The 13,777-nt window shown below is 37.9% G+C and overlaps 1 pseudogene; it reads right to left on the bottom strand.

Annotated features, from left to right (window-relative positions):
* Positions 1-6,807: 6,807 nt before the first annotated feature.
* Positions 6,808-10,154, bottom strand: LOC130742385 (cytochrome P450 71A1-like; annotated as a pseudogene).
* Positions 10,155-13,777: the final 3,623 nt, after the last annotated feature.

Below are 13,777 nucleotides of genomic sequence, written 5' to 3' on the forward strand. Positions count from 1 at the left end.
TGTTGAGTTTTCTGATATTTCGAAGAAAGAAAAATTACTTGTATTTCGCTAATCGGTTCCTCAAAATGTTTTATAATGATCTTTTTATCATGAGTTTCATGTAGAAATTTATCCCGTCATGTTTATGATACTTAAACCCTGTGACAATGGGTGTGTTTTATAGTGATTCATTTCATTTTTCCTTTAAATTTGGGGTTGTTATTTTCTGCAAGGTAAAAAACCCTCTTTTGTCATAAATTATTAGTCTTTGACTTGCTTTATTTTATGGCTCACTATGGCTGGTGTGGTGCAAGGGAAATTGATTTTTTCTGGTTGCAGATTCCCACGACAATGTTCATTGGGTGAAGACCGTTGATCAATGCTATGTTGGATCAAACAATCATGTATAGTTCAAGGGTCCGGTGTGCATTAAGAATGCACTGGAAAAGAAATGCAACTCACTAGGAAATTGGTGCAACTTCAATTGCAAAACGGTCAGTGAACAAGTTCGGAAATACAAAAGTATGTGAGTAATAGACAACATGACTTCATAGAATTTATTTAGCAGATGAAAAAATGATATCATACATGAATTCGCTGCATATTATTCACTTTGACATATAAGGCATAGCAAAAGGGAAAAATAGAAGAGAAAAGAACAAAAGGTTTTTATTAGAAATTAGGAGGCCTATACTCAACCCAAAAGCTAGCTCAAGAGTTAAGGTTTGCACTACCCTTATAAAGCTTATCTTGGCTCTATCTCTAGCCAATGTGGGACTTCTAACACACCCCCTCACGTCCAGGATTGAACAGACTGGAACGTGGGATTAACAACGGGTGGCCCAATAATGGGAGGTCTCCACAACAAATGGATCTAGGATAGGCTCTGATACCATATTAGAAATTGGGAGGCCTATACTCAACCACAAAAGCTAGCTCAAGAGTTGAGGTTTGCACAACCCTTATAAAGGCAATCTATGCTCTATCTCTAGCCAATGTGGGACTTCTAACAGTTTTCTTTCTTAAATTTAGCATGCCTGAAGATATGTGGGCGAAGTATATGTTGAGTGCTGGCTAACATATTTCCCACAAAATTGTATTAAATCTCCCTAAGGATTGTGGGGGTAATTAGGGCTAACGCTTTAAAGCGATAGTATTGGTGCTAAGGCATATTACTTCGTTGATTATGTTTATGATGTTGTTGTCTATAAATTCTTAATTTTGAATGATAATATGATTATTAGATTGAGATGTCTTGAGTTTCATGAATGATTCAGTTTGTGCTTACGCTTGTGTCTATGATTCACAAGAAGCAATTGGAGTTGGCAACGACGATGCTTGCAATAGTGAGAAATACATGTGATACATCTTGTTAAGAAATTGATGAAGAATTGTTTGATTTTCCTTGATTATGTAAGAAGATAAAAGAGTTTTGTTGATCTTCCTGCGAAATGATTGACCAAGAAAATTGTCTTGGTTACATCGAGGGGGATGAGGCTTAAGCCTTGAGAAAGAGGAAAATATGGTGGATACCCATTTGTTGGTCAAACTAAGCCATATGATTACTCTTATGCATTACATTCTCATCCCTATGACGCGAGGTAATGTTGTTTTTGAAAGTAATACATAGCCATTTGTGGTGGTGCTATTGAGACGCACTTGATGTATCTACGATGAAGTGCTTATGAGACGCACTTGACTTACTTTCAAATAAAGTTATAAAATGAAGTTTATTCACAATTCACATGTGTGAAAGTGCTTTGTGAGACGCACTTAAATGCTTATGAGACGCATTTATTCACAGTTGACATGTGTGAAAGTGCTTTGTGAGACGCGCTTAAATGCTTATGAGACGCATTTAAAATCTATGTGAATAAATATGTGAGTGAGATGGTAAAAGCCGCCATCTATGAAAGACTTGGGCAATCTTTCTAAAACGCTCACATGTATCCCAAGGTTCGGAAAATGACTTTAATCTTTTATCGCGGAATCTCTACATTTCAAAGTTAATGTGTGTGCAGTGGGGGGTTCCAACCAAGTCGAATTAGTTCAAGATTCGTTCACTCTTTTGACAAAAATTGTTGCCTCACTTCACTACGTGTTAATTCAATCCTTTGAACATTAACACTTAAGCACAAAAATTAACTTTCTTTGTTCAGAAATTTTGTCACTTTCTTGCTTGTCATTAGTGGGGGATTGTTGGAATAATGACATTCAATAAATTAAATTCATCTTTAATCTCTTTTTCCGTTACTCTATCAAATATATTGATTAGCTTAATTCAATTTTTAACAGTTACGAATTTGTGTTTTATTGGTCTTAAAACTCCTTTTTCAATGAGTTTTAATCACCTTTAATATGATCATCATGGCTTGGCTGATGGCCGTTGGAATAGAGAGAGGGGTGATTCTATTTCATGGCTATATATAAGATTGGTTATAGTTGATCAAGTGAGGGGCAATATAGGTGATTTCCATTGGTTTATATGTGGACACAAGTGAGAATAGGATGGATAGATGTAGAAAATACAAAATGTGAGTTCTTCTCTTTTTGTGTATTCTGAGCATTGTTGTAGAGATTCCAGCATGTTTAGGTTCTGAATGCACAGTGCCTTACATGCGGCTGTGTTAACCTTGGGGAGCAAACTCGACAATGAATTGCATCGGAGGTCTGTCCGAATTTTTGCTTTCAAGGCAGTGGTTCGTCCACGGCGCAGCCTTATCTTCATAATATTTTCCAACACTAACTAGTCTGCCCATTTTCCCCTGTCTCTTCAGCAGCTTCTTGCACGGTGGACTGGGCGAGCCCCTAGAGGGGCAACGCCCAGGGTTTTGACCGCCCCGTGGCGGGACCCCAAGCCAGTAGGGTTGGGCCTCGTTCAGCCAGGCCCACACGGCCCATTAAGGACACTAGCATATGGGGGCCCAACACTACCTCTATAAATAGGTAGCAGATACCAATTGTAAGGGACTTTTGCTCATTTTATGAATACACACATGAAATTCAGTTATTCTCTCTCTAGATCTCTCTCTTAAGTGCAATCACTTCTCTCTCTAGGGATTACACCCTTTCTCAATGTTCTTACCCGAAACATTTGGCGCCGTCTGTGGGGATCGATAAACTTTTGATTCCCGGATCACGTGGATTGATTGCACAACTGATTTTGCTTGAGATTTTCGTTGATTTTCGTGGATTTCGCGGGACGGATTTTGATTACGGAAATGGATCTTGGATGATCTTTTTGGGCTCTGGATTGGAAAAGGAATACAATGCACCTTGACCTTCAAGAATCCATGTCACTACAGTTCTCTCGGCAGCATCTTCTTCCACAAGGTTCGCCAACAATGGCGGCGGAAGTTCGGAAATAGAAGCATCGAAGACAAGCCACGCATTCTGAGGCGGAACCGCCTGTGCTACTGGGAGGAGGGGATTCGCGATTTAGAGTGGACGGATCTGTTGATTATTGTGGCATCACAGGCGGAGCGTGGTGGAAGCTTGATCGCTGTTGTCAATCGACGGAGTGGGAGCGAATTCGAGACTAAGAAAGGAATCGATGAAACTCAGTGGCTATAGTGGACGGGAGAATGACGGATCAAGAAAGCTGATCAGGTTTCGAAAAGGGAGGAAAAAAAAACAGCGATAAAAGGAGAAGTTTCAGATCGAGAACAACAAAGAGACTGATGAGGAGTAGATCGGTGGCAATGCGGAGGGGAAAGAACAAGGTGCGTTCACGAGAGAATGACAGATCGAGATTCAGCGTGTAGAAGTGTGTTAGTTCTTCAAGGCGCATCCAGCGATGGCAGATCGGAGCAACACGGTTCAGACCGACAATGAAGAACGTCAACAGAGGTGAAGCTTCAGATCGAGGAAGCATGTAGGCAAGGGAGAGCAGATCGGTAATGACGAAGAAAAGAACAAAGGCGAGGAATCTATCCAGAGCACAATACATGAGGAGCAGAGCCAATCCCGAGACGTTGGAATTCTGGCGGGCACGCTTTTGCTTTGGCGGCTGAAGTTCGGCGAGCAAGTGTCGGCGGCGTTGAAGTTAGGCGGTGAGCAAATTCTGGCGAGCACGTTTGCTTTGGCGAGCACGTGTTGGCTTTGGCGAGCACGTTTTGAAGGTAGGCGGCGAGCAAGTGTTGTTGGCGATGGAGTTCGGCGGCGAGAGAATGTCGTTGGCGTTGGAATCTGGCAAGCACGTTTTACTCCGGCGGCGGAATTCTGGTGGGCACGTTTTGTTTTGGCCATGGACGTTTGGCGAGTAAAGCGTTGCTATGGTTAAGATCGCTGGCCAACAAATTTTCCAATTCCTTCAAACTTTTCCTCCATCTTTCATTTGATTCCCTTCTCAGTTGTTGTATTTCCTAATTTTCTTATTTTGAAGTTGATATTAGAAGTTATATTGTCTTCACTGGTTTTGATTCAGACAGAGAGGAGCAAATCGGATCAAAGAGAAGGAGTGGGCGAATTGAGGCACACCATTAAAGTTTTGTGAAACTTGGAAGACTCTTCCATAAGCGGTTTGTTATTGGGTGGGACAAGCTCCTGATGGCGCGATTTAGTTACAAAGTGAAACAAGTTTCACGATGAACTAAATTAGCCCCGGAAAAGCCCACGTAACAACCGGATTCATTGGCGATGTGTGGGGTACAAATTGCCCATTCTACTGAGCACCGCTTTGGTAATCCAACTGGCCATTGGAACCCAAAGCACTTTGAGTCCCGAAATGGGACGATCACACCAAGGGTGGCGACCTACCGCTAGGGTGGTGACCTCATGCCAAAGGGTGGCGACCAAACGCTATGGGTGGCGACCTGTAAGACTCAGTTTTTAGACACACAAAAGTCACCAAAAGGGTGGCGACCTCACGCTAAGGGTGGCGACCTACCGCAAGAGGGTCGCGACCTACCGCAAGAGGATGGCGACCTACCGCTAAAGGGTCGCGACATACCGCCAAAAATGAGGGTAGCGACCTACCGCAAAATGGTGGCGACCTACCGCAAGAGGGTCGCGACCTACCGCAAGAGGGTCGCGACCTACCGCCAAAAATGAGGGTAGCGACCTACCGCAAAATGGTGGCGGCCTTACGCTGAGAGTGGCGAGCAAGTCAAACTAATTTCTTATAAGGCACAAAATTCTTTGACAAAATTGGTTTTAACTTAGATTTATAAGAGCACATCTTTGGTGGTTGATTTTTCTTTGATGATTAGGAAACAGGCTAAAGCAAGATGGTGATGGCGATGCGGCGAGTGAGGACACTCCTACTCCTCATGACTTGGACGGAGTCTGGTGGACTTGTGGACTCTGGCGAGAGAAGGAGCATGCGTGTTGGGCGGATCTTCTCCTAAGGACGATGCGGCGGCGACTTCGGCTTGAAGACACATTGTGCTCTCATGCTTCGAGCTCGGTGTCTTGTGGACTGGTTGAGTCCCTTCACCATATTAGGGGACTCGCCCAGGAAGCAACTTGATCCGTGAAAATGCTACGAGAGGCGGATGCGGGAGAGATTGGCGGGAGACCATGTCACCAGGCGAGCCAACTTCTATTCAGCGAGTCACGTCATATGTGGCGGGCCACCACGACACCTTAATCTTGTAGGCGTTTGTACACCATCTTTCTAGGTCCCGCGTCAATCGAACGGACACCATGTTTCCACACCCCAGAACAAAGGCCTGTGATCTTCTTTCCCAACTTACCACTTCCATACCCGTTAGTTTGTAAATTTTGCTCATGAGATTTGATACTGAATGAGGCTTCTGGATTTTGGGCAGTGAAATTTACATTTAGAACATTTTCTATGGAAGGTTCAAAATGCTGAATGCAACCCTTTCAATGTTTATTATCCACCTTATACAGTCATCATGGAACAGTTAAATTGTTAACATTGTATTTATTTTTCCTAACATTTTAAAATTAGTTTATATTGAAAGGCAAGCAGTTGAAACTGTGAAATTTCCATCTGAGCTTACCAAAGTTCATGTGGAGCATAAGCATTGAGAAAAAGAGTTTGATTGAGAAAGGGAGAACTTGAAGTTGCACGTACTGAGGCTAAGCTTCGGAATGAAATTCTGAGAATGACTTCTCTTATTTTAGGTACTCACTCATTCTCATGGATAAATGAGACACGACCATTACTTTTTTCTAGCTTGGCTTTTTAGTTTGTATGAAATGGTTGTTGTGGAACAATAAAAATAGGAAGTATGTCATATGGGTGTCTTTATTGAGCAATCATGCTGATACGACTCTAGTGTGACATAGACTCTTGATATACATACTTCATTTGCATGCGAGTTGCCGTTGTAAGGAGCTTGAACTTAGATTGCTATTTTGTTTATCAATTTTGACATAAGATGTGCCCTCTCATTTTGGAGCAACAAACCGGTGATATGTTCTGAATGTATTGAAATGAAAATCTTTTTTGGGTACAAATTTATGATTGAATGAATAATGAATTAAACAAAAATGGAGGTGAGTTACTTGTGGGCATTGCAGAATTTGGATGCAACCATTCAGAGCTAAGCACTGTCAAAAATGGTAAGTCCCTAATACCATTGGCTTACTTTTAATACTTATGACATTCATTAATATCCTAAGCAAGCTAATATAGTTACACACCTGCCCTACTAATTGAAGATATTGTTTCAGTAGGAATTTTTTTGTGTTATGAAATTGAAAACTATAAATAAAGTGAAAGATATGTACAAATATTCCTCTCACTTGAATATGATCTCAAAACTTCTTTCTCATAAACTGAGACAAAGCCTTTGTCCCCATGATATCTCCCCCCTCTCTGTGACAAGATTCCTTCTTTTCATAAAATCATTCTTTTGTGTTGTGTTTGTATCCTTAACTTCTAGTAATTACAAATTCAATGAAACTCTAACGAGTTACTTATTAGTTTAACCTAATTCATTTCTTATCCATATAGGAATCGTAAAAAATTTTTATTGTGTTCACTATTTTCAATACGAAACTTCAAATACAGACAAGAAAAAAGGCATGTTTGTAATTACAGTTAAAAACAAGAAAAAAAAAATGAAAATGAAAATCCACACAGAGAAACAGAATGAATAAGCTAACCTTAATCATTTTTGCTACAAATCCATCTGGTATTCACACACTTGGCAGATATGCATAGAGGATTCTTCTTGTGTTGAGTAATTCCGGGCAACATTTCAGTATCGATGTCTTCCTTCACCAACCCATTTGGCAGTTCCCAATCAAAGGAATAAATAAGATTAGCTAGGACAAGTTCCAATGATGCAACGGCCATAGGCAAACCTGGGCAGATTCTACGACCTGCTCCGAAAGGAATCAGTTCAAAATCTAGGCCTAGAAAATTTATAGAACTATCTAAGAATCTCTCAGGATAAAACTCTTCTGGGTCTTTCCAAAATTCTGGATCTCTCTGAATTGCCCAACCATTCACATACACTAATGCCTTTGCTGTAATGTGGTATCCATCTATAATGCAATTTCTATTTGATTGTCTTGGCACAAGGAGTGGGCCTGGTAGGTGCAATCTCAATGTCTCTTTTATCACTGCCTTCAAATAAGGAAAATTTTGAACATCATCTTCATCTAAGAGTTCTTTTTTACCTCCTCCAAATTTCCTAACTTCTTCTTGAAATTTCTTCATCACTCTTGGGTTTTTTATTAGGGCAGTCATAGCCCAAACTATTGTGGCTGCATTGGTATCCGTTGCAGCCACCAGCATGTTCTGTTATGAAAAGTGAAAACCAGCAGTTTAGTATTTGTATTTTAAAACCATATTTCTGTAACAAATCAATTGTAGCACATTATCAAATCAATACGACCCAATATGAAACTCAAAAAGCCAAAAATTAGTTAGTAACAACCGAAATTGAGCCCTTCATCGGATAGGACCGATTTGTTTGGTATGCTAGCGACAAACAGCTGTATTGCAGATCACTCCTTTGGGTTTGTGCACTCTCAAGTCTAGAGGGGATCTGATCAAGAGGATTTCTCTTCCTACATAATAAATAAATAAATAATTGACTATATTGCCCTAGTTCTAAAAGCCCTTTGGAAGAATGAGAGGATTAATGATTCAAGGTGTGTTTGTGAGTTGCGTTTTGGAGGGAAGAGAAGGGAAGGGAAGGGAGAGGCTTATGAGAAACCCTCCCATTCTTTGGGAGATTTTAATAAGGTGGGGAAGGCTTTAGGGTATTTATGAAAACCCTCCAAGGCTCCTCTAAAACCCGCTTATTTTAGTTCCCCCAAATTGGGGGGGGGGGGGTTTGCGAAATTAGAACTCCCAAAACAAGGGAAAGGCTTACCTCCTTCCCCTCATTTTTTCCTCCCCTTTTCCTCAAAGCCCTGTTCTCCCCTCCCTTAAAAACTCACAAGGGTGTATTTATGAGCTGTGTTTTGGATGGAAGGGGGCGGGGGGGGTTTGCGAAATTAGAACTCCCAAAACAAGGGAAAGGCTTACCTCCTTCCCCTTATTTTTTCCTCCCCTTTTCCTCAAAGCCTTGTTCTCCCCTCCCTTAAAAACTCACAAGGGTGTATTTATGAGCTGTGTTTTGGATGGAAGGGAAGGAAAGAGAAGGGAAGGGAAGTGAAGAGAAGAGAAGAGAAGAGGGAGGCTTATGAGAAACCTTCCCCTTGTTTGAGATGATTTTAAAATGGGGGGAAGAGTTTAATGTATTTGTGAAAGCTTTCCAAAAGCCTCTCTTAGTTATATATTTTAGTTCCCCCAAATTAGGAGGTTTTAGGTAATTTGGAACTTCTTATCAAGGAAAGGGCCCCTCAAAGCCTTCCCCTCCCCTAAAAACTCCCAAACAAAAAAATGCTTCTTGGACATCCATATTAAGTGTAAATATTCATATTGGGAAGAGAGAGAAGTGATATATAATTATATATACATAATATATGTTGTGATTGAAAAAAAGAGATAGATAGAGAAACATGGTGTTTGTGGGTCTCTAGGAATTAGGATATGGTGTTGAAGGCATCCCCCAAGAGCAGGGGATTCGGTGACAGTTTGAATTGGGTGTATGTGGGTCTCCATTGGATTAGGCTCCTCTCATGTGTGACACTTTGCATTTATCTCTCTTTTCATAAATATGCTTTGTTTCTATCTCTTCATAAATATTCAGAGAGTTTTAATCTATTTAATGGGCATGAAGAGAGAGATAAGCACACCATTTAATTTGAAAAAGGAGTTCAGTTAAGATTAGAATGCAAGAGAAGAGAATCAAGACAACATGCATACCATGAGGATACCCTTGATGTGATTTAAAGTGAGATCAATTGAAAGCGAATTCTGTTTCTTGAGTCGAAGTAAGACATCAACTATATCCTCTTGCTCTGTTTGCTGTCTATTGGGATCCATATGTTCATCAATTACATCTTGGTACAACTTATCCATCTCCTTGAAAATTTGTTCCAGACGTGCATGCTTTCCTGTGATTTTATCAATTCAACCCATGAATGGAATGTAATCTGAAACAAAAAGAGTGGCTAGCAGGGCCTGAAACTCATGCAGCATCTCATGGAACCTACTCCCGTCGGTTCCTTCATACCTCCTCCCAAAGGCAATCCTACATATTATAGTGCTTGAGAGAGACATCTGTAACTCACTCAAGTTTGTAACAACCGATGAAGCAGCTTGCTCAGATATCTTTTTGATCATTTGCTTGACCTCAAACTTTCTTATGGAGGAAAAGCTTGAGACCCGCTTGGTGCTAAAGATATGGAGAACACAAATCTTTCTGATTTCTCTCCAAGAATCATTGTATGGAGGAAACACAATATCTGACCCGTTATAGGACAATTTTTGTTGGCTAAGTAAGTTAGGTCGATCAGAAAACACAAGATCATTGTTTTTAAGTATTTCCTTGGCAATTTTAGCTGAAGAAACAACAATAGCTGTCCTTGAACCAAGTTGAAGGGAAAATAGGGGCCCATATATCTTTGAGAGATGCTGTAGTTGCAGAAAAAGGACGGAATTATCCAGCTGATGAAGATTTCCGATTATGGGAAGGCCTCTAGGACCAGGTGGAAGTGGTGATGCATTCTTAACAGTTCTGCTTTTATGGAAGAAGAACAGTAGAAGCAGAGGAAGAGTTAGGCATAGAACAAGTAAAATTGGTGACACCATTATGTCGCCTATGACCAACTATGAAGAGGAAGAGAATGCAAATTGCAAACCCCAGCTTAGAATATATATACAATAAATAATACTTAGATTTACACAATTACAGATTCAATCAATAAACACCAAACATATATCCCATTTTTCTCTTTATCTCTATTTTATTATCAAATCATATAATATATCACATTAATTTTTTTCTCTGTTTATTGCTGGATATATGTAGTATACTAGTATGCGAATATATATTATTTCTCTATAATAAATCATGTATACACATGAGTGTGAGAGTGTGCATGTGTGTAGAGTCTTGTCTACCAATCACTGGAATGGAAAACTATATACGTCTCTTGGCCATTGTAGGGAAAAAATGGTCAAACAAGTAATTAAGTTCGATGAGAAACGTGCATGTGAGGGATTATCTACCTCGTAAGTTAGCCATTGCACTAGGAATCTGAAATGTGTGGAAGTGGATGTGTGAGAAGAAGATCTTCTTTTTCAGATGGGATAAGTTAAAGTAAACCAATCCCTTGAGTTTCTGTAATTCGATTAATTCTAACTTAATTCTGTGCGACTAACTCATCTAAAACAACACATTAAAAACTTGTTTCACAGGTAAATATTTTATAGTTAATCAATAGTTTTTGAAATTTCAACTTTTATTTTGTACAAATGAATTTTACCTAACACAGATTTTATTTAACCCATAATTTAATTAAACCTTTATTCACATGAGATCCATATACTATGTTCCCGATAATAGCTTATTTCTTAGATATCTTTTAAAGGTCTTAAGATTTTTGCTTGGTCTAAATACTGAGGCCTACCTACTGGTTGACATTTACATATCCATATTGAAAATATGAAAGTGGATTCACAGTGGAAGGGAGAGTGTTTGTGTGCTAAGTGTGAATAAGAAAGTCCACATTAGATGGAATTGGAAGCATTGTGTAGTATATTAGTGAAAGGACTCACACCCAATACCTTAAGGTTTTGGGTGAAAAAAAGTGGTTGATCGAGCCTGTTAGGATATGGGCTTATAAAAAGCTTATTTGAACTTTTCTACTAGAACAATAGAAAATGCACTAAATAAGCTCCAATTAGTGCTTTTAATTTTCCATTCAAACTAGTGCGATGTCCATTTAACTTGTGATGTGCTCTTAGTCCAATGTGGATGATGATCTCTCTAGCTCTATGAATGAAAGTGAACTTACACTTGAAGGGGAAGTGTTGGAGTGTCAGGTATGAATAAGAAAGTCTTACATTGGATGGAAATGCCAATGTTGAGCAAATATATAAGTGAAAAAACTCGCACAAACAATACCTTAAGTTTTGTGGTGGAATGATTTGGATGATATCCAATTAACTTGTGACATGCTTTTGGCCCGACATGGATGGTGATCTCCCTAGCCCCTCACGAGCCAACAAACTAAAAAACTGTGAAAGTCTCTAGGTTCCAACAATCCAGCTATGTTTATTGGACAATTAAGTTAAATAAATGAATATTATGAAAACACTGAAAAGTAAGTAAGTCTAAGCTTAGACTTGGTCTTAGGTGAATATCTATCATAAATCCTTGACTTTTTAAATAACAAGGCTGCCTATTTTCCCGTCTCTTCATTTGGTTCATGCACGGACACCATGTTTCCACACCCCAGAACAAAGGCCTGTGTTCTTCTTTCCCAACTTAACACTTCCATACCCGTTAGTGTGTAAAATTTGCTTCTGAGATTTGATACTGAACGAGGCTTCTGGATTTTGGGCAGTGAAATATACGTTTTGAACATTTGCAATGGAAGGTTCAAAATGCTGAATGCAAGTCCTTTCACTGTTTATTATCTACCTTAGACAGTCTTCATGGAACAATTAAATTGTTGACATTGTATTTATTTTTCTTCACATTGTAAAACTAGTTTTTAATGACAGGCAAGCAGTTGAAACTGTCAAATTCCCATCAGAGCTTACCAAAGTTCATGCGGAGCTTAAACATTGAGAACAAGAGTTGATTGAGCATAAGGGAGAACTTGAAGTTGCACGCACTGAGGCTAAGCTTCGGAATGAAATTCTGAAAATGACTTCTCTTATTTTAGGTACTCTCATTCAATCTCATGGATAAATGAAACAGGACCATTACTTTTTCCTGGCATGGCTTTTTAGTTTGTATGAAATGGGTGTCGTAGAACAATAAAGATAGGAAGTATGTGATATGAGGGCCCGTTTGGTGGTCAGAATAAGATACGATAGGATATGATATGTGAACAGGATAACAACAAGATATGATAAGAGCAGGATAGACTCTTATCATATCCTGTGTTTGAGGTGCACATGATAAGGACAAGATATGATAAGAAAAAAAATATCAGATTTATATTTGAATAAAAAAATACATTTAAAAATTGATCATTCTATTAAATATAATTTCTTTACATTTTGATGAATAGTCTATATTTTAAAATAAATACAATTAATTTAAATTTTATTAATTAGTTTATTTTATTGTTTTGAATATAACATATATTTTAAATAAAATTATGCAGTTAACCAATTGGTTTTCATTTAGTCGTGACACGTGATAATTAACAATAAAAGTTAACTAAATTAAGAATATTATTATTTCAAAAGTACTTTATATTTAAATTATAAATTTATAATTTAAATATAAAGTACGTTTGAAATTAAGAATAATTTATAAGTAATTTTAAATAATAGGAGATGAAAATAGAAAATTAATCTATTCCTATTAAAAAATCAATATCTGTAATCAATGGTTTTCACTTAGTTGTGACACGTGATAAACAATAAAAATTAACCAAATTAAAATATTATTATTACAAAAATACTTTATATTTAAATTATTATATAAGTAGATAAATAATTTTTAAATAATAGGAGATGAAAATATTAAATTAGTCTATTATTATTAATAAATTAATATTTGTGAGTAGTCTATTTTACTATTTATGAATAATAATTTTATTTATTTTTTATTTTAATTAAATTAATATTTTTATATTTATTAATTAATATTATTATAAATTATAAATTATATAATATTAAAATAAATTAATTTGAAGTTAGGATACTGAAAGAAAATATATAACTGATATCCTATCCTGTTCTATCCTAGCTCCCCCCTCGGGATAACTTTTACACATGATTGACATGATAGGATAGGAGACAGAATAATGTTATCTATACTGCTGGCGCAACAAACAACAGATAACAACATGATACGATTATTATCCTGTCCTATCCCATCATGTCCTGGTCACCAAACAAGTCCTGAGTGTCCTTATTGAGCAATCATGCTGATACGACTCTAGCGTGACATAGGCTCTTGATATTCCAACTTCATTAGCATGCGAGTTGCTGTTTTAAGGAGCCTTACCCTTAGAGCATTTTCAATGATAGTATCTAATGTTAAATACGTACTCGTATGAGTATCTATTACCATTGAAGTACATATTCAATTCCAACATGACAAAGATGAGTATGTGAGAATAGATACTCTACACTAGACTTGGAAAGTGAACTTGTATTTATTACAAACACTTACAATTAATATAAGTTGCAAATATAATTAATTAAAATGAAGATAAATAATAAAATATACAAATATGATGTTGATGGTGAGATCCACTATAGAAACTTTTAAGAGCTATTGGGTTGGAGTAAAAA

The sequence above is a fragment of the Lotus japonicus genome, chromosome 3 (assembly GCF_012489685.1).
Source record: "Lotus japonicus ecotype B-129 chromosome 3, LjGifu_v1.2".
Classification (NCBI taxonomy): Eukaryota; Viridiplantae; Streptophyta; class Magnoliopsida; order Fabales; family Fabaceae; genus Lotus; species Lotus japonicus.